This window comes from Dendrobates tinctorius, unplaced genomic scaffold (assembly GCF_039654945.1).
Source record: "Dendrobates tinctorius isolate UK_male_01 unplaced genomic scaffold, ASM3965494v1 ptg000155l, whole genome shotgun sequence".
Classification (NCBI taxonomy): domain Eukaryota; kingdom Metazoa; phylum Chordata; class Amphibia; order Anura; family Dendrobatidae; genus Dendrobates; species Dendrobates tinctorius.
The window spans coordinates 10,870,655-10,895,919 of record NW_027361822.1 but is presented as its reverse complement, the minus strand read 5'-3'; the positions used below and the strand labels follow the sequence as shown (position 1 = coordinate 10,895,919).

General features: G+C 47.2%; 1 protein-coding gene across 1 annotated transcript in view; it reads left to right on the top strand.

Moving 5' to 3' along the window:
* LOC141051030 (uncharacterized) overlaps positions 1–25,265 on the top strand; it is an 88,633-nt gene that overhangs the window by 43,247 nt on the left and 20,121 nt on the right. The window lies entirely within an intron of this gene.

Here is a 25,265-nt window from a genome sequence, read left to right as displayed (position 1 = left end):
TCTCTGTTAAAATAAAAAATAGTTATATACTCACCTTCCGACGGCCCCCGGACTCTTTCTCTCCTCTCCACGCTCCCGGCATCTTCCGTTTCCAGTAATGGTTTGCACGAAACACCGCTGATGACGTCGCACTCTCGTAAGAGTGACGTCATCTTCAGCCCTTCTCGCTAAGCATTACTGCAACCGGAACATGCCTGGCTCGTGGTGAGAGGAGGGACAGAGTCCGGGGGCCGTCGTATGGTGAGTATATAACTATTTTTTATTTTAACAGAGACTCTAAAATACTCGATGCAATAGAAGCGGGCCACCATCTAGTGTATTATACTCCTGTTACACCCGGAGCTGCTGTTACCTAATGTATTGTACTCCAGTTACACCCAGAGCTGCTGTCACTGTTCTGCTGTTATCTGATGTATTGTACTCCAGTTACTCCCAGAGCTTCAGTCATTGTTCTGCTTTTACCTAATGTATTGTAGTCCAGTTACACCCAGAGCTGCAGTCACCATTCTGCTCTTACCTATTGTATTATACTCCTGTTACACCCAGAGCTGCAGTCACTGTTGGGCTGTTACCTAATGTATTGTACTCCAGTTACACCCAGATCTGCAGTCACTGTTCTCCTGTTACCTAATGTAGTGTACTCCAGTTACACCCAGATCTGCAGTCACTGTTCTCCTGTTACCTAATGTAGTGTACTCCAGTTACACCCAGATCTGCAGTCACTGTTCTGCTGTTACCTAATGTATTGTAGTCCAGTTACAGCCAGAGCTGCAGTCACTGTTCAGATCTTACCTAATATATTGTACACAAGTTACACCCAGAGCTGCAGTCACTGTTCTACTGTTACCTAATGTATTGTACTCCAGTTACACCCAGATCTGCAGTCACGGTTCTGCTGTTACCTAATATAATCCTGTTACACCCAGAGCTGCAGTCACTGTTCTGCACTTACCTAATGTATTGTATATGTACAGGACTGTGCCTGTGTAATGAGCGACACAGCAGTGATGCCTTTAACGGCTGTAATGTGCCTGTACAGTAAGCGATGCGGCCGTGTTGCCGCGACGACTAAGCGACTGTCGCTGATTGGTCACGGCCTAACTGCCGCGACCAATCAGCGACGCAGGATTTCGGTTACAGACAGACATAAGACAATTATATATATAGATTAGAATGGCACCAGATAAAAGTTCCAGAATCATCTCCTTTATCCACTGTATCCTTTTTTCCTTTTTTTTTCAGCCAGGCCGGCTCATAAAAAGAGGAGCCGCAAATTCCAACAAGTAAAAAGCAGGTTTCAGAGCTCCCATCCAGGGACCTTGGAATACTGACCTGACCACTGAAACAGTGTCCTGCCAATTTATTAGCTCATCTCAACTCTTGGTCACACTAGCCACAAATTGTTGTGCTGTACAGTCATGGCCAAATGTTTTTAGATTTACACAATTTTTGTTTTCACAATATTTCAGCTTCAGTGTTTTTATCGTTACTCAAGTACATTTATAAACTTGTTTTTTTTTTACATTGTATTAACAAAATTTATGACTCAATATTTACAGCGTTGACCATTATTTTTCCAGACTTCTGCAATTTGCTCTCACAAATTCTTGGCCAAATCCTGACTGATAGCTATTTATTCTTGTCTAATCACTGTTGTAGTTTCACAGTTTCTGTGTTTTTGTTTGTCCAACTGATTTTTGAGGACTGATAACAGATGGGAGTGAGATCGGTAGAGGTTTTTAGACATGGACCCAAATTGGCAATGTTTTGTTTAATAAGACACTTAGCACTTTTGCCTTACCAGCCTGCTGGAAAAACAATTGTTCATCACCAAATTGGTTCTGGATGGTTGGGAGAAGTTGCTCTTACAGGATGTTTACATCCATTCTTTATCCATGGCAGTGTTATTATTCAATTTGTGAGTGAAGCCACTCCATGGATGAAAAGCCCCCAAACATGAATGGTCGCAGGAGGCTATAGGGTTGGCAAAACATAGGACTTATGGTAGAGCTCAACTTCTTCTTTTTCAAACATCCATACAGTGGGGAAAAGAAGTATTTAGTCAGTCACCAATTGTGCAAGTTCTCCCACTTAAAAAGATGAGAGAGGCCTGCAATTGACATCATAGGTAGACCACAACTATGAGAGTCAAAATGAGAAAACAAATCCAGAAAATCACCTTGTCTGATTTGGCAAGATTTATTTTTCAGATTATGGTGGAAAATGAGTATTTGGTCACCTAAACACATGCAAGATTTCTGGCTCTCACAGAAATGTAACTTCTTTAAGAGGCTCCTCTGTCCTCCACTCATTACCTGTAGTAATGGCACCTGTTTGAACTTGTTATCAGTATAAAAGACACCTGTCCACAACCTCAAACAGTCACACTCCAAACTCCAATATGGTGAAGACCAAAGAGATGCTGAAGGACACCAGAAACAAAATTGTAGCCCTGTACCAGGCTGAGAAGACTGAATCTGCAATAGTCAAGCAGCTTGGCGTAATGAAATCAACTGTTGGAGCAATAATAAGAAAATGGAAAACATACAAGACCACTGATAATCTCCCTTGATCTAGGGCTCTACGTAAGATCTCACCCCATGGGGTCAAAATGAACGGTGAGCAAAAATCCCAGAATCACACGGCGGGACCTAGTGAATGACCTGCAGAGATGGGACCACCATAACAAAGGCTACCATCAGTAACACACTACGCTGCCAGGGACTCAGATCCTGTAGTGCCAGACATATCCCCCCTACTTAAGCCAGTACATGTCCGGACCTGTCAGAAGTTTGCTAGAGAGCCTTTGGATTATCCAGAAGAGTATTGGGAGAATGTCATATGGTTTGATGAAACCAAAGTAGAACTGTTGGTAGAAGCAAAACTCGTGTTTGGAGGAGACAACGCTGAGTTGAATCCAAAGAACACCATTCCTACTGTGAAGCATGGGGGTGGCAACATCATGCTTTGGGGCTGTTTGTCTGCAAAGGAACTAGGATAACTGATCCGTGTACATGAAAGAATAACTGGGGCCATGCATAGTGAGATTTTGAGTGTAAACCTCCTTCCATCAGCCAGGGCATTGAAGATGAAACGTGGATGAGTCTTTCAGCATGATAATGTTCCCAAGCACTCCACCAGGGCAACGAAAGAGTAACTTCGTAAGAAGCATATGAAGGTCCTGGAGGGGTCAAGCCAGTCTCCAGATCTCAACCACATAGAAAACCTTTGGAGGAATTTGAAAATCCGTGTTGCTACCAAATACAGACTCCCTGTGACAGTGGTCAATTAAGGGCACTGTGCATCTTCATTTTATACTGCATGTAAATTACTTTGGTACTTGCAAAATAATTTGTGCTCCAGTATTGCATAATTTTTTTTCTTCTCCCATAGCCCCATATGGGACACAAGCCACAAAAATGTCATCATCTCTGCTACATCGATGTTGGCTTCTCCATGAGGGGTTTTAGGTAACATAAACATATAAGTTAGTCTGGGTAAATACATCACTGCACTCCGAAAGCCGCAATGTTAATTAGTTAATGAACAAAGTCATATTAGGGCTTATTTTTGTAGGTGACAAGTTCAGGTTTAGATAAACCTTTTGTGGATATTTTAGGGTAAAGGTTAGGAAAAAAAATAGCAACACTGGGCCCAATTCATTAGGACTGGTGCTTTGTACAGGCTTAATGCGCAAATTGTTTCTTCAGAGAGGAAGAGGACTAGAACTCTAGTGCCACCTATTGGAGGTAGCAATCCTAAAAGTCAATGTCGACCCTTTAACGAGCCTTGTTAACTTAGGATAATAGCCAAACCAGAATCTCAGTTTGCAGATACTGTGTTTTGCGGTACTGCCCCTCATCAGTACAAAGTGTGAGATCTGGTTTGGCTGTGTGAGTGGCATCTGACTGATATCCAAGAAGTACTGAGATCCTGGTTTGGCTTTTATCCTAAGTCATGTAACAAGGCTTGTTAAAGGGTCAACATTGACTTTTACGATTGCTACTTCCAATAGGTGGCACTAGAGTTCTAGTCCTCTTCCTCTCTGAAGAGAAAGTTGCATATTTCCCAGAGGAGCATTGTGGCTCCTCATCTCGGCATGCTTAGCATGTCATTCTCCGCAAGGAGAAATGATACTCCTTGGGTACAGGCTTAATGAAAGAAACGTTTCGGTCATTATCTACACCTTCCTTGTGGCATCAATGATGGTGATAAATTTGTCAGGCACACTTGGTCACCCCCCACTTGACAAAGCTGGTTGGCACTGGTGTAAAATCACTGAAAGTTCCTGTATAAAGTTCTTGATGAATCAGACATGTTTTGTTTTTTTCGGCTTTTTTTTTTTTAAACAAAAAATTTATGGAACAGACACGTTAGGCTTAGTAAGCGTCAGAAGCACCCAGGATGATCGATTTAGAAAACCGATTGCGATGTAAGACCGCATTGGACACCCGACCAGGGCAGAACTAATCAAATTACTCTTCTCAAATGTATTAGACCTGTCAGTTTTAGGGCTTGCTCACATGGGCATAAAGTATGGAGGAGTGCAATGCGAGAAACATTGCATTGCACGCTGACCAATGTTATTCAATGAGGTATTGCTCGTTTGCATATGTTTTTCCAGTTCTATTCGCCCCCAGGAAAAACTCACAGCATGCTGCAATTGCCTGCATATGTTAGCTGAGAGTTACCAATTCAAGTCTATGGGTGCGAGAAAAAGTGGACTGAACATGGACCCGCTGTAGGTCGTCCGATTTTTATGCACATCTGAACTAGGAAATAGAAGCAGGCAAGACACCTTCCCCCCAAAAAAGACATCAAATAATAGAATAAGCAGAATAAATATCCGGCAGATATATGATTTGACAACCTTGCTACACATTCTAAAATGCCACACTTTAATGCCTTGCACATGTGCATTATGGTCCAGCTTTTTAAGCTTCTTTCACCCAGCAAAAAATGAGGTCGGGTCCCCCCTAATTTTGATAACCAGCAAAGGTAAAGCAGACAGCTGTGAGACATTATCAGGCTGGGAAGTTCTCCCCCACATACACACACTGTTAGGGACGGCGGAACGCACTAAATATAAATAATCGGAAGTGCGTTCGCCGCCCGGGGTCCACCGTGCAGTAGATGTAACAACTGCTGCTGAGTAATGGTGGACTCACTTATATGGCGGTATACTGCGCTTGGGTTAAACGTCACTCGGGGTGCGCAGAGCGGACTCTGTTAAACTCACAGAGGCCCTAAAGAATAAAGGCCGAGCCTGTTAGCTTCACAGGTCTCAGCTGGAGTGCACACACGGTATATGGTCACAGGACACGGCCCGAGACAGAAGTCGGTGTCTATCTTGACCTACCGTGCGTGCGGCGTCGCAACCGCGGACGCCGGTAAGTTGCTAACTGCAGCGCGGCGGTAACTACTGCCGCTATACGATAGTGCCGTGAGGCATGACACCATTGGACGCTAGTGCAGAGGTGCGGTATGTGCTGTGGCCTAAAGCTTGCCACTGACTGGCGCTGACTATCTCTCTAGTTCCCTATCCACATGCGTAATATCAGAGGGATGGGGTTTCAAATGAGTCAGTCACCAGAATCATACATCCGTCACCATTCACACATAGCAAGTATAGCCTATACTAGCGCATGGGTGAGCAGCCATGCAGGCCTTTTATAGCCATGCCCTTCCTGGACCTTCCAGACCTCTAAGATGGGCCAATCAGATCAGGACAAGGATCTGAGCATGTGACCCCCAATCTCCACTGGGAGATCATCTTGTGGGCATGCCCAGTAGCGCGGCGAGAGGACTTAGCCTCTGGAGTGGTTTCCTGCAAAGCAGGTTGCGCTACCATTTCTGGTCCAGAGGTGGCAGCAACATCCAGACCCAGAGAGCTGGTCTGAGCAGGGTGCCTGGATTGCCAAGATTGCTGTGCAGGTCCCTGAGTGGTTGGAAAGGAATGGGAGACCGCTGGATGTATAGCTCTGAATTCCCGCTGTGCAGCTGCAGGAATCCGACGCCTAACATTGCCCCCCCGAGCCTCGCTACGCTCAAAGGCCGCGATCAGGAGAGGAGCATGGATGTTCTCCACTGGCTCCCAGGTCTGGGCCTCTGGACCATGACCCTTCCAGTCCACCAAATAAAACTTTTTGCCACGCACAATCCTGCGTCCCACAATGGCGTTAACCTCAAACTTGTCTGATGACCAGGCAGATGACTCAGAGAACCGGGCCATGTGAACAGGTTTGAGAATGGACACATGGAAAACGTCAGAAATGGCTAAATGTGGAGGAAGAGCCAGGCGGTAGACCACCGAGCTGATTCGCTCGAGAACCTTAAAAGGTCCTATGTATCGCGGCGCGAACTTGGAGGACTCGGCCTGCAGCTTGATATTTCGTGCAGAGAGCCACACCAAGTCGCCGGGGAAAAAGGTTGGAGCGGGTCGCCAATGTGTGTCGGCGGATGCCCTCATTCTTTCTTTAGAGACACGAATAGCATCCTGAGTGCGATAACAAATATCGCGAGCCTCCACTGCCCAGTCTGCCACCTTGGAGTCAGCGGAGGACACTGGCATCGGGACAGGGACGCACGGATGCTGGCCGTAATTTAAAAGGAATGGCATCTGACCAGTGGAATCAGCCACTGCATTATTCAGGGCAAATTCAGCCCATGGTAGCAAGGATGCCCAGTCATCCTTCCTGGCAGAGACGAAATGCCGCAGGTACGTGACCAAGGTTTGGTTGGCTCAACCAAGCCGTTCATCTCAGGATGGTAAGCGGAGGACAGGTTTAGCTCAATGCTGAGTAGGCTGCAGAGCTCCCTCCAAAACTGGGACGTGAACTGGGGACCTCGATCACTGACAATTTTGTCCGCCATGCAGATGGAATACATGTTTTATGAACAGTGTGGCAAGACCACGAGCGGAAGGCAACCGTGCGAGTGGCACGAGATGCACCATTTTAGAAAAATGGTCGGTGATCACCCAGATGACCTTACTGCCACCAGACTTGGGCAGACCAACCACAAAATCCATGCCAACCATCTCCCAAGGTCTATCCGCCACTGGCAAAGGGTACAATAACCCAGCCGGCCTCTGTCTAGAGGACCTGTTCCGTGCACACGAGACGCATGCTTGTATGTATTCCTTAGTGTCTTGAGCCATGTGCGGCCACCAATATGACCTTGCCAGGAGTTCTGTGGTCCGCTTATTGCCAAAGTGACCACCCACCCTGGACATGTGCGCCCAGGTGAGAACCTCCGGCCGTAGCCGAGGAGGCTCAAAGGTCTTGCCCGGTGGCACTGACTCGAGAGCAACTGAAGCCACGGTCGTAAAGCTGTCCGGAGGGAGAATTAACCATGGCTCAGCCTCCCCCTTCCTCCTCTGAGACCACCTAGCGCGAGAGAGCATCCGCACGGATGTTCTCTCCAGAGAGATAGTGCAAGGTGAAGCGGAAGCGGGAGAAGAAGAGCGACCACCGAGCTCGACGAGAGTTCAAGCGCTGGGCCGTTTGTAAATAGACCAGATTTTTATGGTCCATATACACCTGTAAGGGAAACCGGGCTCCCTCCAGGAGATGGCTCCACTCGGAAAAGGCCAACTTCATTGCTAGCAGCTCCCTGTCCCCGATGGAGTAATTCTTCTCTGCCGGTGAGAAGGTCTTAGAGAAGAAGAAGCAGGGATGCTTCCGACCTTGAGCATCCTTCTGGAAAAGGACTGCTCCTGCACCGACGAAAGATGCATCCACCTCCAGGATAAACGGTTTATCCACATCAGGACGGTGTAAGATGGGAGGCCAGCAAAATGGGATTTTAGTGACGAGAAGGCCTTGGAGACCTGTTCAGATCAAGCGTTTGGTTGCTCTCACAAAGAAAGGAGCTAATCCTAAGGAGCTACCAGTGTGGAGAAGTGAGGTATGAACTGGCAGTAATAGTTGACGAACCCCAGGAAGCGCTGCACCGCTTTGAGTGAGTGTGGCTCCTGCCAGTCCATTACCGCTTGCAGTTTGGCCGGATCCATAGCCAACCCCTGGGCCGAGATGATGTAGTCCAGGAACGGCAAAGACTCCTGCTCAAACTGGCACTTCTTCAGCTTGGCGAAAAGAGAGTTTGCCCGCAGACAGTCGAAGACCCTGCAGACGTCTCCGGTGGGAGGTTAAATCTGGCGAGATGAGGATGTCATCCAGATAGACCACCACCGAGGTGGAGAGCATATCGCGGAAGACGTCGTTGACGAAATCCTGGAAGACAGCAGGCGCATTACAAAGGCCGAAGGGCATGACCAGATATTCATAGAGGCCATCCCTGGTATTAAAGGCTGTCTTCCACTCGTCTCCTTCGCGAATGCGGATCAGGTTGTACGCCCTCCTTAGATCTAATTTCATAAAGATCCGGGCCCCTCGCAACCTGTCAAATAGCTCAGAGATCAACGGGAGAGGGTATTTGTTTTTAACTGTAATGGCGTTGAGACCTCTGTAGTCAATGCAGGGACGTAACTCTCCGCTCTTCTTCTGCACGAAGAAGAACCCTGCACCAGCCGGCGACACCGACTTTCTGATAAAACCTCTGGCCAGGATCTCCCGGATATATTGAGACATAGCCTTTGTCTCAGGGAGTGACAGCGGATGCACACAGTCTCTAGGAGGTTCTGTGCCTGGCAGAAGATCTATCGGGCAATCGTAAGGACGGTGTGGCAGGAGAGTCTCCGCAGATTTTTTAGAAAAGACATCCGCATACTGGTGGTATGGTTTAGGAAGCGCGGAGAGATCCACGGGCACTTCAGTGGAAGCTACCTGAACACTGCCCCTCAGGCACCTTCCCTCACACTCCTTGCTCCAACCCAGTATATTCCCCGAAGCCCAATCAATATGAGGGGAGTGACAACGGAGCCAGGGAACTCCGAGAAGCACCTGGTCAATGCCATCTGGCAAAATGAACAAGGACAGAATCTCACAGTGAGAGGGTGAGATTGAGAGCCCAAGTAGGGCTGTCTGGTGGGTCACCTGAGATGGTAAAGGTGCACCATTAACCACCCTGATGGTCAGAGGTTGGGGCAGTGACACCAGTGGAATAGCGTGTTTCTGGGCGAAGGTCGAGGACTTAAAGTTCCCCTCAGCCCCGGAATCCACGGTAACCTCTACCTCCCAGGTGGAGGCCCCACTATCTAATGTCCTTCGGAATACCGGTTTGGGAGAAAAGGGTTTTATATTTGTCTGGCCACCACCTATGACCACTGGACGTGATCGTTTTTCCGACCGCAGAGGACACGTGCCAGCCGAGTGACCAAACTGCCAGCACCGATAATAACTTTCGGAGTTTTACACCGGACGTGGCTTGGAGCCGGTGCGAGACACCTCCATAGGTTCGGAGGATGTAAGCTCCTGAGCGGAAGATCTTAGCGGATCGGTGAAGGTGCGAGCCAAGTTAACCCTTCGTCTGCATTGCGCACGTTCCAACCCACGCTCCGTAAACCAGAGATCAATGCGGGTGTAGATGGCAATCACTTCCTCCAGACTTGTGGGGACCTCTCTGGTTGCTAGAGCATCTTTGACATGCTCTGCTAACCCTCTCCAAAACACAGGGATGAGTGCTTTATCGGGACACTCTAGTTCGGAAGCCAATGTCCAGAATCGGACGGCATAATGGCTAACCGAGAGAGACCCCTGTGTTAGGGCCAATAATTGGAGAGAGGTGTCGTGCGTGATCCATGGTCCCAAAAATACTTGCTTCAGAGCCGCGAGGAACTGAGCAGCCCCCTGAACCATGGGATCATCACTCTCCCACAATGGCGTAGCCCACTCTAATGCCCTGCCAGATAAAAGAGAAACAATAAACCCCACCTTAGCCCGCTCTGTAGGGAACCGTGCAGTCAGTAACTCAATCTGGATAGAGCACTGACTCACGAATCCCCTACAGGTGGCGCTGTCACCCGAAAACTTGTCGGGGAGCGGGAGGCGAGATATTGTCGGTATAGGCGTGAGTGTGGGCACGCGTGAGACAGCCTCTGCGACTGCCTGAGCAGCGGCTACCATAGCATTCGCAGCTGAGGTGGAGCTCTCGATAGCCGCCAACCTGCTCTCCAGCTGCCGAATGTACCGCTGCAGCTGCTGCAGGTCTGCCATTACTAGCCAGACCCTGGTGCTAGAATAATGTTAGGGACGGCGGAACGCACTAAATATAAATAATAGGAAGAGCGTTCGCCGCCCGGGGTCCACCGTGCAGTAGTAATGGCGGACTCGCTTATAAGGCGGTATACTGCACTCGGGTTCAACGTCACCCGGGGTGCGCAGAGCGGACTGTTAAACTCACAGAGGCCCTAAAGCATAAATGCCGAGCCTGTTAGCTTCACAGGTCTCAGCTGGCGTGCACACACGGAATATGGTCACAGGACACACCCCGAGACAGAGGTCGGTGTCCGTCTTGACCTACCGTGCATGCGGCGTCGCAACCGCTGACGCCGGTAAGTGCTAACTGCAGCGCAGCGGTAACTACTGCCGCTATATGATAGTGCCGTGAGGCGTGACACCATCGGACGCTAGTGCAGAGGTGCGGTATGCACTGTGGCCTATAGCTTGCCTCTGACTGGTGCTGATTATCTCTCTAGTTCCCTATCCACATGCATAATATCAGAGGGAAGGGATTTCAAATGAGTCAGTCACCAGAATCATACATCCGTCACCATTCACACATAGCAAGTATAGCCTATACTAGCGCATGGGCGAGCGGCCATGCGGGCCTTTTATAGCCATGCGCGCCTTTTATAGCCATGCGCTTCCAGACCTCTGAGATGGGCCAATCAGATCAGGACAAGGACCTGAGCATGTGATCCCCGATCTCCACTGGGAGATCATCTCGTGGGCATGCCCAGTAGCACGGCGAGAGGACTTGGCCTCTGGAGTGGTTTCCTGCAAAGCAGGTTTCGCTACCATTGCTGGTCCAGAGGTAGCAGCAACATCCAAACCCAGAGAGCTGGTCTGAGCAGGGCACCTGGATTGCCAAGATTGCTGTGCAGGTCCCTGAGTGGGCGGAAAGGAATGGGAGACTGCTGGATGTATGGCTCTGGATTCCTGCTGTGCAGCTGCAGGAATCTGACGCCTAAGGCTACTTTCACACTAGCGTCGTGCACTGCACGTTGCTATGTGACATTGCAGCGCACCGACGCATAGTGTGGAAGCGCCGCACAATGGGGGCAGTGGATGCTGTTTTTCATCGCATCCGCTGACCCATTGTGAGAGGCGGGGGTGGAGTTCCGGCCGCGCGTGCGCGGTCGGAAATGCTGCAGACGACGCACCAAAAAACGTTACATGTAACGTTTTTTGGTGGCAACAGTCCGACACAACCGTCGCACGACGGTTGCAACGTGTGGCACTGCGTCGTTAATAAAAGTCTATGGAGAAAAAACGCATCCTGCAAGCACTTTTGCAGGATGCGTTTTTTCTTCAAAACGACGCATAGCGACGTGCAGTGCACGACGCTAGTGTGAAAGTAGCCTAACACACACTGCACCTCTATAAAATATTCCAAGCACACTGCCCATCTGAATAAAGTACCTGCTACCACCACTTCTTGCAAAACTATGTCTCTTTTCAAATTTGTCACCCCCATTCTGTGTCTTCACAGGAACATTCACCTCCTCCCCACCTCATCTACAATGATTAGGCATTCAGTCATTAAGCCCTCAATCGAGGAGCCGAAAACTGAATGCCTAATCATTGTGGATGTGGGGGTATAATGGTGCTGACAATTTTGAAACGGCATTGTTTTGTGAGAGGTGGTGGCAAGGGAGATCTTTATTCAGAAGGGCAGTGTGATGAAGATATGTTACAGAGGCGCAGTGTGTGTATGTGGAAGAATGATATTTTGCAGAGGCGCAGTGTGGGGGATACATTTTGCAGAGGGGCAGTGCGGGTATATATTTTGGAGAAGCACAGTGTTGGGGATGTATTTTGGAGAAGGGCAGTTTGGGGGGCATATTTTCCAGAGGGGCAGTATGAAGCTATATTTTACAGAGGCAATGTGTGAATATGGGGTTATTTGCAGAGGTGCAGTGCAGGGGGGTATTTTGGAGAAACTGCAGGGGACATTTTGCAGAAGGTCACTGGGGAATATTTTATGCAAGAAGCACAGGCAACTATTCAGGCGTGCAGCATGGGATATATCTTTATTTATGAGGCAGTATAATGATACTTAAATTTATAGGGGCACGGTGTTAAGACGTTGCTGAAGAGGGAAGTCTGCAGCAATGAGCTCTGGGCATGAAATCTCTTCATGGCGCCTGTGCTACATGAGGACATTAAGAGATGGAAACAACTTCAATAAGAGATGTCAAACATAAGAAACCTGGATGTAATGCTATGGTTCCTGTATTGTCCGCAGTCTGATGAGGACTTGTCAGGAACACCGCACTGCACTTGCTCACTGAGCCAGTGCGCGTGTCCTGAGTACAAAAACGGTGCTCAAAGATACCTGTGGAGCGGGGCAGCAGCGGTGAAGGTGTGTGCTTCAGACTAACAGGGCCTGAAGCACGTGACTGCTGGGGGCGTGGCCTAAGCTCCACAGAGCTAGGAGCTGAAGGAAAACTCCTAGAAAGGTAACTGCGGGACAAGTTACAAAGGGGCATAGGCAGAGACGTAAACCAGATTAAGCCGGGGTCAAAGCATGAGATAGCACAACAATACCAAAGGGTTAGACAGAACGGATAGTCAGGACGTAGCAATAGATCAGAAAACCAGAACAGGCAATAGACGGTACAATAGGGACAAACTGTAACGGAGTAACGATAGCCAAGCCAGGTCAGAACCTGAAGAGAAGACAATAGTACCAAAACGTGAGACAGAGAACAGAGTGAGGGGACAGACCGGGTCATACACGGGAATCAAACAAGGAATGCAGTATACAAGCACACCAGGGGGGTCAGTCACACTGCCAGAATAACAGTATAGCTGACAGGGAATCCTAGTCTGGAGTGAGTATAAATACCCCTCCCAGATCCAAAGGGAGGCCAGAAAAAGTTAACCCTGTGAGAACAGGACATTAACCATGTCCTAACCATGACAGAACTATTAGCAACTCCCAGTATCTCCTAACCATTTAAAAATTTTTGTAACCTGTGGCATTGGTTCAGTATGCCATCACGGCCCTCGGGTCAAAATATGTTGTGCACCTCTGCAGTAAAGGGTGTCATTTTAGAATATATGAGGCATTGTGAAATTATTTATCAGCTGGTATTTATTCTATCTATTCCAGCTATCTCATTTTTTGGGGTACTTGAGTGCTTCAATTTCCTAGTTCCTTTGAGATATGTGCGTAAAAATTGGTTGCCATACGGATACTAGGCAAGAAAATAAAAGCACACTCGCATTGCACACACGACATAAATTCGACCACACGGAATCCACTCAGCCAACTTCTCATGAGAGGAATCGGACCGATTTTCTATAAGCGAATGTGAGCGAGGCCTTACACTGACAAGCAGACTTTATACCATACAAGAAAACATCGGTGTGCTGAGAGAGGGCTGTGGTGAGGTCAGTGGGCTAAAGGGGAGCCCCCTCATACACACGGCTCTGCTTCATACACCTCATACACACGGCTCCACTCCGTACACCTCATACACACACGGCTTGCACTGTACACATAGCAAACAGACATGACTGCTCTATACACGTCGTACACACATGGCTCTGCTCTGTACACCTTGTGCACACGTGGCTCTGCTCCATACACCCCGTACACATGGCTCCGCTCCGTACACTTCGTACACATGCGTCTCCGCTCTGTACACCTCGTACACACACGGCTCTGCTCCGTACACCGCGTACACAAATGGGTCTGCTCCGTACACCGTGTACACACGCGGCTCCGCTCCGTACACCTCGTACACACGGCTCCGTTCCGTACATTTAGTACACACGCGTCTCCGCTCCGTACACCTCGTACACATGCAGCTCTGCTCCGTACACCTCGCACACACGGCTCCGTTCCGTACATTTAGTACACACACGGCTCCGCTCCGTACACCTCGTACACACACGGCTCTGCTCTGTACACCCAGTACACACGGCTCCGTTCCGTACATTTAGTACACACGCGTCTCCGCTCCGTACACCTCATACACATGCGTCTCCACTCTGTGCACCTCGTACACACATGGCTCCGCTCCGTACACCTCGTACACACACGGCTCCGCTCCGTACACCTCGTACACACACGGCTCCGCTCCGTACACCTCGTACACACACGGCTCCGCTCCGTACACCTCGTACACACACGGCTCCGCTCCGTACACCTCGTACACACACGGCTTCGCTCCGTACACCTCGTACACACACGGCTTCGCTCCGTACACCTCGCACACACGGCTCTGCTCCGTACACGCGACTCCGCTCCGTACACCTCGTACACACACGGCTCCGCTCCGTACACCTCGCACACACAGCTCTGCTCCGTACACGCGACTCCGCTCCGTACACCTCGTACACACACGGCTCCGCTCCGTACACCTCGTACACACACGGCTCCGCTCCGTACACCTCGTACACACGCGGCTCCGCTCCGTACACCTTGTACACACACGGCTCTGCTACATCCACCCTGTAAACCCCTCCTGACCCCACACAGAAACTTCCCCTCATCCAGCACCATGACAACCAGCACAGCAGAGTCCTGTATACACTGAGGCCCCTGATCATGTGACCCCTGACTCCTCCCCTCCTGTGACCTCATCCCAGGTCCTGTGCGCACAGAGCAGCCATATATGTGGAGTGCGGCTCTGCAGGTGGAGGTAGGTGCTGGACATTCCCCATTACTGGGCTGCACAGGGGGCAGTAACCCCTCCATTCCAGGAGATAGCGCCCCCTGCAGGTGGTGGTAGGTGCAGGAGGTTCCCCATTACTGGGCTGCACAGGGGGCAGTAACCCCTCCATTCCCGGAGATAGCGCCCCCTGCAGGTGGAGGTAGGTGCTGGAGATTCCCCATTACTGGGCTGCACAGGGGGCAGTAACCCCTCCATTCCCGGAGATAGCGCCCTCTGCAGGTGGAGGTAGGTGCTGGAGGTTCCCCATTACTGGGCTGCACAGGGGGCAGTAACCCCTCCATTCCCGGAGATAGCGCCCCCTGCAGGTGGAGGTAGGTGCTGGAGATTCCCCATTACTGGGCTGCACAGGGGGCAGTAACCCCTGCATTCCCGGAGATAGCGCCCCCTGCAGGTCGAGGTAGGTGCTGGAGATTCCCCATTACTGGGCTGCACAGGGGGCAGTAACCCCTCCATTCCCGGAGATAGCGCCCCCTGCAGGTGGAGGTAGGTGCTGGAGATTCCCCATTACTGGGCTGCACAGGGGGCAGTAACCCCTCCATTCCTGGAGATAGCGCCCCCTGCAGGTGGAGGTAGGTGCTGGAGATTCCCCATTACTGGGCTGCACAGGGGGCAGTAACCCCTCCATTCCCGGAGATAGCGCCCCCTGCAGGTGGAGGTAGGTGCTGGAGATTCCCCATTACTGGGCTGCACAGGGGCCAGTAACCCCTCCATTCCCGGAGATAGCGCCCCCTGCAGGTGGAGGTAGGTGCTGGAGATTCGCCATTACTGGGCTGCACAGGGGGCTGTAACCCCTCCATTCCCGGAGATAGCGCCCCCTGCAGGTGGAGGTAGGTGCTGGAGATTCCCCATTACTGGGCTGCACAGGGGGCAGTAACCCCTCCATTCCCGGAGATAGCGCCCCCTGCAGGTGGAGGTAGGTGCTGGAGATTCCCCATTACTGGGCTGCACAGGGGGCTGTAACCCCTCCATTCCCGGAGATAGCGCCCCCTGCAGGTGGAGGTAGGTGCTGGAGATTCCCCATTACTGGGCTGCACAGGGGCCAGTAACCCCTCCATTCCCGGAGATAGCACCCCCTGCAGGTGGAGGTAGGTGCTGGAGATTCGCCATTACTGGGCTGCACAGGGGGCTGTAACCCCTCCATTCCCAGAGATAGCGCCCCCTGCCACGTGTATATGGACAGTAATAGAGCGCTGGTGTCACTGGATTGAGGTTGATAAGGAAGGTGGCTACCTTCTGATCAATAACGTTTAGTCCCAAGTATTTAATCATGATTAGATCAATCTTATTGTGAATGAGATTAGTGGGGTCATTGGACACACCTGTATCAGTACTGGAATCACATAATGTTGATATACTTCACCATAATACTTGGTACAGTCTAGAACCACAGTTGCTTCCCCTTTATTTGCTGGTTTGATAATTTTCTTATTTTTCAATGGCTGTAAGGTTTTGGAATAGAGGAAAGTATCCTACTTCATGTTGGTGTAGAAAACTAGCAATATCTCTGTTAACCATGTTGATACACATTTCCGTAGTGTGGTATTTATGTGGTGGTTTAACCCCTTTACTCCCAAGGGTGGTTTGCACGTTAATGACCGGGCCAAATTTTACAATTCTGACCACTGTCCCTTAATAACTCTGGAACGCTTCCATGGATCCCGCTGATTCTGACATTGTTTTCTCGTGACATATTGTTCTTCATGTTAGTGGTAAAATTTCATTCATATAACTTGCGTTGATTAGTGAAAAAAATGGAAATTTGGCGAAAACTTCACAATTTTCCAACTTTGAATTTTTATGCCCTTAAATCACAGAGATACGGCACACAAAAAACTTAATAACTAACATTTCCCACATGTTTACTTTACATCAGCACAATTTTGGAACCAAAATTTTTTTTTTTGTTAGGAAGTTATAAGGGTTAAAAGTTGACCAGCGGTTTCTCATTTTTGCAACACCATTTTATTTTTAGGGACCACATCACATTTGAAGCCACTTTGAGGGGTCTATGTGAAAGAAAATACCCAAAAGTGGCACCATTCTAAAAACTGCAACCCTCAAGGTGCTCAAAACTACATTCAAGAAGTTTATTAACCCTTCAGGTGCTTCACAGGAATTTTTTGAATATTTAAAAAAAAAAATGAACATTTAACTTTTTTTCACTAAAAAAATACGTCAGGTTCAATTTTTTTATTTTACCAAGGGTACAAGGAGAAATTGGACTGCAAAAGTTATTGTGCAATTTGTCCTGAGTACGCTGATACCTGATATGTGGGGGGGAACCACTGTTTCGGCGCATGGCAGAGCTCAGAAGGGAAGGAGCGCCGTTTGACTTTTTCAATGCAAAATTGGCTGGAATTCAGATCGGACGCCATGTCGCGTTTGGAGAGCCCCTGATGTGGAAACCCCCCCCCAAGTGACCCCATTTTGGAAACTAGACCCCCCAAGGAACTTATCTAGATGTGTGGTGAGCACTTTGAACCTTCAAGTGCTTCACAGAAGTTTATAACGCAGAGCCGTGAAAATAAGAAATCCATTTTTTTTTCCACAAAAATTGATCTTTTCGCCCCCAAATTTTTATTTTTACAAGGGTAACAGGAGAAATCATACCCCCACAGTTATTGTGCGATTTGTCCTGAGTACGCCGATACCCCATCTGTGGGGGGGAACCACTGTTTGGGCGCATGGGAGAGCTTGGAAGGGAAGGAGTGCCATTTTGGAATGCAGACTTTGATGGAATGATCTGCGGGCGTCATGTTGCGTTTGCAGAGCCCCTGATGGGCCTAAACAGTGGAAACCCCCCCACGAGTGACCCCATTTTGGTAATTAGACCCCCCACAAGGAACTTATCTAGATGTGTGGTGAGTACTTTGAACCCCCAAGCGCTTCACAGAAGTTTATAAACGCAGAGCCGTGAAAATAAAGTCTTTTTTATTTCCACAAGTGATTTTTTTTAGACCCAATTTTTAGACCCCCAAAGTTGGTAAATAGTGGAAACCCCTCAATTCTTGCTCCAACCCTAACCCCAACACACCCCTAACCCTAATCCTAACCCTAATCCTAGTTCGCCCTAACCCTAGCCCAACCCTAACCCTAGCCCTATCCCTAACCCTAATGGAAAACTGAAAAAAAATATTTTCTTTATTTCGTTATGTTGGCCTAACTAAGGTGGTGATAAACGGGGGGATTATGTACTATTTTGTTTATTTTGATCACGATGATAGTTTATCATCGTGATCAAAATGAATGAATGGAATCTGCCAGCCGGAGCCGGCAGATTCCCGACGGGCGCACTGCGCATGCGCCCGCCATTTTCCCCGGATCCAAGATGGCGGCGCCCACCGGAGGATGCCTGCAGGACACAGGACCACCGGGAGGGGACAGAGGACCATGGAGAGGTACCAGGGGGGGGATTGGGGACCCTCTTTCTCCTCTGATGTGCGATCACATCAGAGGAAAGAGCAATTAAATGTAAAATTGCGGCTTTTTTTTTGCGGTCGCCGTTATAGGGTTAATAACGGCGATCGCAAAAGCGGGGTCGGTAAAAAACGACCGATTCATGTTATCAAATTCCAGCACTGTGGGGCGCTATTCACTTTCTCCACAGCGCCGTGAATTAGCTGCGCTGTGGTTTTAGTACAGATAAATACCGCCGTTAAAAGGCGTATCGGCGGTTGCTAAGGGGTTAAAACTACTTGAAAGGCCAAAATGACTGGCGCATGAGGTTTAACCAAAGTAGGAGAAGAAAGAGAATTATCACACACTCAGAACCTAGCAACAGTCACAGATAAACTCACCCAAAGCCTTCTCTAATAACTGTAGGATAGGTGCGAGGAAGGTGATCCTACAGGACTGGGGGGTGACCCACTTTTTGACGCCGACAGACTTGAGACTGAGACAGAAATTGAGTTCAACAGGTCCGTGTTTATTCACCGCCTTTCTGACGACTTCTGCACCTTGCAGGAATCTCGCATTTCCTTTATACACAGACCCGGGTACCTTCACTTCTTATTTTGTAAGTCGTGGCGTCCTTTGTGACTCTGTCCACTATGGCTGCTCTAGGCACATCCACCACAGTGCTTCACCATTCAAAGTACACCGTCACTTGGTACTCTCAGACCGTCTCCGTCTGCCGCTACTGTCCTTTGGGCCACCCCCCGTGACCGTCTCAACTGTCAGTTACTCTCTGAGGGCCTTATACCGTCTTTCTCTCTACGGCAGGCCCTCCTATCTAGTGAGCTCCCCTGGCTGACTGGAACTTCTAGAACCTTCCCTCAGCCTTTCTACTACCAGCCCAGGTAGCTCCGCCCACTATCACCTGACGGTTAGCCTGACAAATAGCAGTTACACAGTCACTCTCCTACTCTCCCCACTGCCCTCTAATGGTCACTCTACAGCACGGCACCCTTTTCTCTTCATCTCAGCGCTTTCATTCTTACACTGAGCTATCCCTCTGCCCTTCACTACAGGCAGATCCATCCGTCTGGTCAACCTCCCTACAAAACAACCACCAGCCATGCAGCAAAAGCTAACTCTGACAATGAGTGCTAGACAGGACCCAGTTTATATAGGAGATGGGAGTGGCTAACAGTGCACAGCTGAGAGCCTTAACACAGGAAAGCTTCCAGGAGCTCTCAACTAAGCAGATTAACCCCTGCACTGCTAAAAGGAATTTACATTGTTTAGTATGAATGTGAAGGGCTTTTAATCAGTGCAGGAGTAGGAGAAATCAGACAGCGCGGTCTTCTGGCTCCTCTCTATTGCGGTAAACCCATGACACTTGCGATGTTCTTGTATTATGTTATCAGTCTTGGATTTTAGACTCACCCACTCGGTAACAGGTATTATTGTAGATAATTGTGTCTCAATTTAGGTGATTTTATCTTGAAATTCTTTGATCGCCTTCTGTAGAAAATCAGTACTCAGCACAATAATATCTAATGAACACTTAGGTATCTTTTGGAATTTTTCCCGATAATCTTGATTTTTGGAAATTAATGTTGGACATAAGTGACTACGTAGGTCCCAGAGAATTTTGCCTTGATGATGGTATTCAGCTAAAGCAGTGCTTTCCAAACTCCAGTCCTCACGGACCCCACGGGTCATGTTTTCAGGATTTCCATAGAGTTTCACAGGTGAGAGAATTCCTGATGCCTTGATGATACTTCCACCATCTGTGCAATAATAAGGAAATCCTGAAAACATGACCCGTGGGGTCTATGAGGACTGGAGTTTGGGAAACACTGAGCTAGAGTAATTGAATGAAGATCATAGAAATATCCACCACACTCTCAAAGCATCAATTGCAAGGTGATTAATAATCCAATGATGTACATACAAAAAACAATATAAATCCAATAAAGTGGAAGCGACATTGATATATAGAGGACATTTTGACCCGTCCCAGATCTTTGTCAAGAGTCGCTGAGAATAAAAGTAAATAAAACAACATTCTATCACCCATAGTGTATAATACATATATATAATGTAAGATAGGAAACATAAGTATGTTTAGATAGTAACAGTGGGGAAAATAAGTATTTGATACACTGCCGATTTTGCAAGTACCCCCCCTCCCACACACACACACACACAAAGAATGAAGAGGTCTGTAATTTTTATTGTAGGTACACTTTAACTGTGAAAGGCAGAATCTTTAAAGAAAAAAAACAGAAAATCACATTGCTTGATTTCTAAATAAGTAAATAGCATTTTATTGCATGAAATAAGTATTTGATCATCTACCAACCATCAAGAAATCTGGCTCTCACAGTTGTTCTTTAAGAAGCCCTCCTACTCTGCACTCATTACCTGTATTAATTGTACCTGTTTGAACTTGTTATCTGTATAAAAGACACCTGTCCACACACTCAATAACACTCCAACTTCTCCACAATGGCCAAGACCAAAGAGCCGTCCAAAGACAACAGGGACAAAATTGTAGATGTGCACAAGGCTGGGATGGGCTACAGGACAATAGGTAACCAGATCTGTGAGAAGGCAAAAGCTGTTGGCACAATTATTAGAAAATGACTGACATCTTGCGCTTCTTCCAATCTTCCGCTGTCTGGGGCTTCATGTAAGATCTCACCTCGTAGGGTAATGATGATTCTGAGAAAGGTCAGAAATCAGGCCAGAACTACAGGGGTAGACCTGTTCAATGACCTGAAGACAGCAGGGACGACAATCTCAAACATTACCATTAGTAACACACTACACCATCATGGATTATAATTCTGCAGGACATGCAAGGTCTCCCTGCTCACGTCATCACATATGCAGGCATGTTTGAATTTTAGCCAATAACCATCTGGATGATCCAGAGGAGGTGTGGGAGAAGGACATGTTGTCAGATGAGGCCAAAATAGAACTTTTTGGTATCAACTCCACTCGCTGTTTTTGGAGAAAGAGAAGAAGAATGAGTACAACCCGAAGAACACTGTCCTAACCGTGAAGCATGGTGGAGGAAACATCATACTTTGGGGGTACCTTTCTACAAAGGGGACAGGACGACTGCACCGTATTGAAGGGAGGATGAATAGGGTCATGTATAGCGATATTTTGGCCAACAACCTCCTTCCCTTAGTAAGAACATTGAAGATGGGTGATGGCTGGGTCTTCCAGCATGACAGTGACTTGAAACACACAGCCAGGGCATCTAAGGAGTGGCTCCATAAAAGCATTTCAAGGTCTCTGAGAGGCCTAGCTAGTCTCCAGACCTGAACTCATTAGAAAATCTATGTAGGGAGCTGTAACATATTGTTGCCCAGCGACAGCCCTGAAATCTGAGAAATATGGAGACGATCTGTATGGAGGAATGGACCAAAATCCCTGATAGAGTGTGTGGCCAAGACATCTATAATTGTAAACAAAGTTTTCTGTACCAAATATTAAGGTCTGTGTTCCTATTGTACCAAATACTTATTTCAAGCAAATTATGTAAGAATCATACAATGTGATTTTCTGGATTTTTGATAAGATTTTGTCTTCACAGGTGACGTGTACCTAAGACAAAAATTACAGACCTCTCCATTCTTTGTAGGTGGGAAAACTTATTTTCGACCCCAATGTATAATAAGGAAAATGCATAACGTCAATTATGAAATGCAAAATAAGACATACATGTTTAATGGAAATAAGTAAGTGAAGAGACAAGAGAAATCTCTAGAGCAAATACAGCATTATTTGTCTATTTTATGAATCCTAGGATTGCATTCTGTGTTGTAAATTATATGACAGAGAGAGCAAAATAACATACGGCATTAAGGTTACATATGATGGGAAACGAACATATATCAATAGTTATATGTATACATATCATAGATAACATGTATGACAATAATACACCGGCTCAAGTTGAAGGGTGCCCAAAGTATATCACTAAGCTGTGGGAGAGCCAGCATAAAAGGTCAAGGTAGTACAACTGGATTTGATTGCTGTATAAGATTTATAGCTTACGTTGCAGAGTTCTGGTAGTTAGAGAATAATAAGCTATTAACTAATGAGATGGTGTAAAGTGGAATTGATTCACATACATACCTGATCCAAAGTTGTAGATACAGAGTCATAATTTGTTAACCCAATGCAAAATGCTGCTATGGGGAAAGCAGGCGCATCCCGTGCCGATGCAGCAGGTGCTGGTATAACCTGAATGGCTGCATAAATAGGGCATCCAGAAGGCATTTTTGGTGTTGTAGGACCTGCGGCACAGGAAGTCACACGATCCGGACCACGTCATCGCTGACCCAATCATCACGTGTTGAAATTTACTTCCTAGGAAAGGGAGGTGGTGGGACTAACCAGAAGACCCGAATCACGCATTGGGAAGAATCTTTTAGAAATTTTAGAATCTTAGAATGCAGATCACAACACTAAGGCTAGTTTCACACTAGCGTATGGTAGAGCTGCGGAGGGATGTGGACTTCCTCCATGAAGCTCCGCCAACTGCCGCACCTCCTCCGTGAAACTAGCCTTAGTCCGGTGCTGAGGGCACTTATCCTGAAGGAGGAGATTGCGAAGCACATTATGGGAGAAAATAAGAACTCGTTACATAGTAGGATCAGATTTAGGATTTTATGTAGTGATGGAAATTTATGAGGAAAAAGTTGGGGCCTCATTTATCATAATTTCTAAAATAAACTTTTCCTACAGCAACTAATCAGAGCTCAATTTTCATTTCTTGAACGACTCCGGTTAAAGTTAAAAATGGAATATTATTAGTTATTTTTATTTTGAGGAATTTTATTTGGATGCTTTTAATGGTCAAGTGTGAAATAAGCCTTTATACTTCTATAGGGAGGTGGTGGAGAATGTCATTCACCCTAGGATATTAGTGTTCTAGATGGATAGCTATATGTGAGTTGAATCTGAGAGCTGAGGAGGAGTATGATAAGGACAGACTATTGGGGTCTGTGTTTATCTGAGTGGGAACCAGTAGGTTAGGACTACAGCGCTCTTCGACAGACTTGGTGAACAGTGCACTGGAGGAAGGCTATGTACGTACTACATTTTTTTTGGCTAGTGTCAAGCACATACGTTCAGGAGGCATGTGCCCGACGGTGGCCACTGTCCAGGCACCCGCCCACCTTAGGGACCCATTGTAAAGAAGCATATACCTCATGGTAAATGTTTTTCGCACTAACCCTGCTGAATTTCCTGTACAGTTAAATTATGCGCACACCGACCCGATGGAGGCAAATAACACTCTTGGCCTCAGTCTTGTGAATGGTCACCTATGGCAGTGTTACAGTATATGTCATGAAAAGCTCAGAACTTACTGTAAACTGTAGGCTAAATGCACAGATGCCGTGTGCACTTAGTCTAAGTTGCAACACTTAATAGTAAAGTCACAAAAAGAGGACTAACAATCCTCCAAAAATTCAAGAATTAATACAGCAAAAAGGGGCAGCAGTATTTACCTGCCCAGGTCTCAGAACTAATGCACTCTCAGGATGCAGAAAACCCATGTAGTAAAGATGGAGGCAACACAGGTACCAAATACTGATGAGACAACCACTCACAATCTACCAACGGTAAGCATCTTGGAGGGTTTAATGATGCTCTGAGACTCCTCCTGGTGAGAAGACAGGATCTGGAAAGCATGTTCGCCTTGATGTTCTTAGCTAACAAATAAAGTAGCACTCTGTAGCGCTATAGCATGCAAACATGAAATTTGAATTGCATATCTGCTCTAGAAAATATGAAAAATTGAGAATACTTAGCACATAAATAGGCCAATTCTTGTGTACCTGGCAGCTGTGATAAGGTGATTATCTCTTCTGACACCTATCCTCATGTGACTCCTCTCATAGGCTAATAGCCTACATTTATATGGGAAGGTAGGATCCTGCTGTGATTAAAACCTCCGGAGTCTTACGAGTGGAGTGCTGAGTCAGAGAGCCTATGCATACAAATTTCACAAGACTGACCGTCACTTCCAAACAGAAATCAGGAGTGTACAGGTGCTTACAAACAGTAACCATTTCCATATATAACTAACAAATATAGTAGCACTCTCATGGAATGTTAGAGTTGGAAGGTACCTCAAGAGTCATCGTCTTCAACCCCCTGCTCAATGCAGGATTCACTAAACCATCTCAGACAAGTGTCTGTCCAGCCTTTGTTTGAAGACTTTCATTGAAGAAAAACGCACCACCTCTCGTGGCAGCATGTTCCACTCATTGATCACCCTCACTGTCAAAAAGTTTTTTCTAATATCTAATCTGTATCTTATCCCTTTCAGTTTCATTCCATTGCTTCTCATTTTTCCATGTACGAATGAGGATGATCCCTCTACACTGTGACATTCTTCAGATATTTGTAGACAGCTATTAAGTCTCCTCTTAGTCTTCTTTTTTGCAAGCTAAACATTCCCAGATTCTTTAACCTTCCTGGTACGACATACTTTGCAGTCCGCTCACCATCCTTGTAGCTCTTCCCTGATGTTGCTTTAGTTTTTCAATGTTTTTTTTTTTAAATGTGGTGCCCAGAACTGGACACAGTATTCCAGATGCGACCTGACCAAGGAGGAGTAGAGGGGGATAATTACTTCACGTGATCTAGACTCTATGCTTTTCTTAATACATTCTAGAACTGTGTTTGCCTTTTTTTTGCTGCTGCGTCACACTGTTGACTCATGTGCAATCTGTGATATAACAGTATACCCAAGTCTTTTTCACACGTGCTCTGTAGCACTATAGCATGCAAACATGAAATATGGTACATGAAAGTTAAGTTGCATTAATGCTCTAGAAAATATGCAAAATTGAGAATACTTAAGGCATAAATTGTCCTTGATGTTCTTGTCTGCCTGCTGGAAATGGAGAACAAAATCAAAGCTGGCAAAGAACAAAGATCACCTGGCTTGACACGGATTTAGGCGCTGTTCGTACTACAGGTAGGCAAAGTTCTTTTGGTTCATATAGATAATTACAGGATCAACTGCTCCTTCAGTTTT